Genomic DNA, 4,005 nt, shown 5'->3' with positions numbered 1-4,005 from the left:
CACTCACGTTGTGATATTGTTGAGAGAGATCACTCACGTGTGATATATATTAACAACAACAACTTCTTTTTTTCTTTATATCGTCAAATAATATATGTGAAAAATTCATAATATATTATTTTTCAATACGTAATTTTAAATGACGTCGTATAATAATTTATATATATTTGAGAAGAAATTCAATCTCTCTCTCTCAATCAAATATTATTATCTTGACGAGCATTCAACTTTACACACGCTTGTACAATTTATCAAATATTTTTCTGTCATATATAGACAGATAAACACATATAAAATTGTAAGCAGTTTTTTTTAAAACAAACGACCCTCAGCTAGGCGTAGTCCGGGAATTGGATCCGTGGACCGCAATGTGCGTTCGAAATGTCGATGTTCATGTGTCCTGCAGTTCACAAGTTGACGCGCAATTAGCTGCGTTCTTCATCGACCCACGAGCCAAGTGATCCACCGTTCAGGGTAATCATAAAAAAAATTTTTTTTTTTTGAAAAATAACAGTCATTGAATATAAGTCACGAGGGTCACGAGGGTCACGAGGGTCACGAGGGTCACGAGGGTCACGAGGGTCACGAGGGTCACGAGGGTCACGAGGGTCACGAGGGTCACGAGGGTCACGAGGGTCACGAGGGTCACGAGGGTCACGAGGGTCACGAGGGTCACGAGGGTCACGAGGGTCACGAGGGTCACGAGGGTCACGAGGGTCACGAGGGTCACGAGGGTCACGAGGGTCACGAGGGTCACGAGGGTCACGAGGGTCACGAGGGTCACGAGGGTCACGAGGGTCACGAGGGTCACGAGGGTCACGAGGGTCACGAGGGTCACGAGGGTCACGAGGGTCACGAGGGTCACGAGGGTCACGAGGGTCACGAGGGTCACGAGGGTCACGAGGGTCACGAGGGTCACGAGGGTCACGAGGGTCACGAGGGTCACGAGGGTCACGAGGGTCACGAGGGTCACGAGGGTCACGAGGGTCACGAGGGTCACGAGGGTCACGAGGGTCACGAGGGTCACGAGGGTCACGAGGGTCACGAGGGTCACGAGGGTCACGAGGGTCACGAGGGTCACGAGGGTCACGAGGGTCACGAGGGTCACGAGGGTCACGAGGGTCACGAGGGTCACGAGGGTCACGAGGGTCACGAGGGTCACGAGGGTCACGAGGGTCACGAGGGTCACGAGGGTCACGAGGGTCACGAGGGTCACGAGGGTCACGAGGGTCACGAGGGTCACGAGGGTCACGAGGGTCACGAGGGTCACGAGGGTCACGAGGGTCACGAGGGTCACGAGGGTCACGAGGGTCACGAGGGTCACGAGGGTCACGAGGGTCACGAGGGTCACGAGGGTCACGAGGGTCACGAGGGTCACGAGGGTCACGAGGGTCACGAGGGTCACGAGGGTCACGAGGGTCACGAGGGTCACGAGGGTCACGAGGGTCACGAGGGTCACGAGGGTCACGAGGGTCACGAGGGTCACGAGGGTCACGAGGGTCACGAGGGTCACGAGGGTCACGAGGGTCACGAGGGTCACGAGGGTCACGAGGGTCACGAGGGTCACGAGGGTCACGAGGGTCACGAGGGTCACGAGGGTCACGAGGGTCACGAGGGTCACGAGGGTCACGAGGGTCACGAGGGTCACAAGGGTCACGAGGGTCACGAGGGTCACGAGGGTCACGAGGGTCACGAGGGTCACGAGGGTCACGAGGGTCACGAGGGTCACGAGGGTCACGAGGGTCACGAGGGTCACGAGGGTCACGAGGGTCACGAGGGTCACGAGGGTCACGAGGGTCACGAGGGTCACGAGGGTCACGAGGGTCACGAGGGTCACGAGGGTCACGAGGGTCACGAGGGTCACGAGGGTCACGAGGGTCACGAGGGTCACGAGGGTCACGAGGGTCACGAGGGTCACGAGGGTCACGAGGGTCACGAGGGTCACGAGGGTCACGAGGGTCACGAGGGTCACGAGGGTCACGAGGGTCAAAGTCAATTTTTTCTTGCTCTTTAAGGTGGGCATATAGCAGAGATGAGAAATATCTTCGTCCTTTTGACATACGTTGCAATAATATTTATGACACACATGATTCTGAGCTTTGCGATGATCAATTTTCGTATTACATTGGCCACACAATTTTATATAGTCACAGACGGTGGGGTTATTTCCACTGAAAGATCCTGGTTTCTTATGTTGATCGAAGCACAATTGGCCGTGAAACTCTCGATTACAATCGTCACACACTATTTTATCAACAATCGTAGAGTCACACGGAGGATTCTTCAAACACCTATCACAAGTCCTATCACAAACATGTCCTTGCGTAGTGTAAGGTTTGTTACAATGCTCGCAATAATACTTCACGCCAAAGAATGAAGGTAAATTTTGGATTGGCTCATAGTGGTTCTCTTCAGGATAATACACAATCGGTAAGGTATATCGGACGGCCATCTTTCTGCTAATCAATTCAGGTGTACCATCGTAGAGCACAGGGTGATCTTTTCCGTTTCTCATGAGGGAATAGACCTTGATAAGGCACCCTTCTTCAGCCAAGTATCGCTGATATTGAGCAACTTCCTGTAGACCACAGCCTTCGTCAAGAGCAATGACTCCTGCCCTTCGAGTTAGTCTTTCGGCCTCCTTACGTTGCATTTTTCCCTTGCATTGCCGGATTGCCTGCCATACCTCGTGGATCTTGGCCTTATCAGCTCTGGTTTTTAATTTTTCTGCATGTGCTTTGGCCACAACAAGTGATCGGGCTAGACACAAGCCATCTTCATTCGAAATCTGAAGGATACATTTTCTACTAAACCCTCTTTTCATGCCGTTTTCAAGGAAACCTTGACCTACCGGGGCTTCAGCCACGTGAAGTTTGATCCAAAACTTATCGGCACATCCGAAACCGTTTGCGCTCTGCGCGATAGAGCTAACAAGATTCCATAGATCTTGAAACTCATATCCTTTGATCGCACGTGGACTTATCCAGGCATTGTCTCTTTGCATATTTGCAAAATTGAATGTAAGGCACATTCGATTCATACCACGCCCTCCAGCCTCAATAATTTTATTATAGACATCACGAAAAGCTTCTTCAACCCAGTCGGCAGGGTCACGACTTTCAGGTAAAGGGTTGATTGCAAACTCCATCACATGTGTGTCGAGTTTGAAACGTGGAAGTCTCTGGCGTGATCGTCGTATTGTCCTTAAGGCCGGCAATCGATTTTCAATCTCTTCTTCGCGGCCATTTTGTTGATCTGAAATTGGGTTTAGTATTTTTCAATAAAAAAATATGCCTAAAATTTTTTCTCGGTATTATAAAAAGGTATGAAGCTAGATAATTACCATTCTGCTGATCTAGTAAATCTAGATTAAACTCTTCAACAGCTTCGAAAGCCTTAGGGTCACTCACAACATTTTCACCACCACCACATTGAATATCAAAGAGCGCAGAATTAAAATTTTCGAATAAATCTCCATCAAAATTATTTTCAATGGCAAAATCACCGAATAACTCAAGATCAAAATTATTTATCCAATCAAAATCTTCCTGTGGAGGTGTAGTATTTTCTTCGGACGGGTCACTGGGCCCCGCTAAATCGTTTGGGTCCGACATTGTGAATGTCCCTTGGACGACTGCTGTTAGTGCGAAAAAATTCGGGCTATATTGGGAAAAGTCAGGGGTTTTACTGTTGGCGCCACAGGGGGGCTACTGCACTTCTTCGCCTTTTTTACCTGCCCCCGCCTACGCGCATTGTCCTTGTCCTAGTCATAGGCAAGCCCACTTGATCCCAATACAGGTGCATTACGTCACGCCCCTCTCTAGCATTTTCAAATCCATATTTTCGGATATCGAAAAATTGTATAAAATGATGAGATTTTAGGCATGATTAATCAGAAGGCAATATGGACACGAGGTGGAAACATCCCTTTACTGCAATGATTTGTGGTCCCACGGGTTGTGGAAAAACATTTTTTGTTAAAAGGTTTTTGAAGGAAATTAAGCA

At 49.4% G+C, this 4,005-nt stretch overlaps 1 non-coding gene across 1 annotated transcript; it reads right to left on the bottom strand.

The window, feature by feature from the left end:
* Nucleotides 1–322: 322 nt before the first annotated feature.
* LOC135171700 (5.8S ribosomal RNA) lies at nucleotides 323–477 on the bottom strand. The gene has a single exon (XR_010300592.1). It is a non-coding gene; the product is annotated as a 5.8S ribosomal RNA (ribosomal RNA).
* Nucleotides 478–4,005: the final 3,528 nt, after the last annotated feature.

This window comes from Diachasmimorpha longicaudata, unplaced genomic scaffold (assembly GCF_034640455.1).
Source record: "Diachasmimorpha longicaudata isolate KC_UGA_2023 unplaced genomic scaffold, iyDiaLong2 ctg00000086.1, whole genome shotgun sequence".
NCBI classification, from domain to species: domain Eukaryota; kingdom Metazoa; phylum Arthropoda; class Insecta; order Hymenoptera; family Braconidae; genus Diachasmimorpha; species Diachasmimorpha longicaudata.
This window is presented reverse-complemented; position numbering and strand designations above follow the sequence as displayed.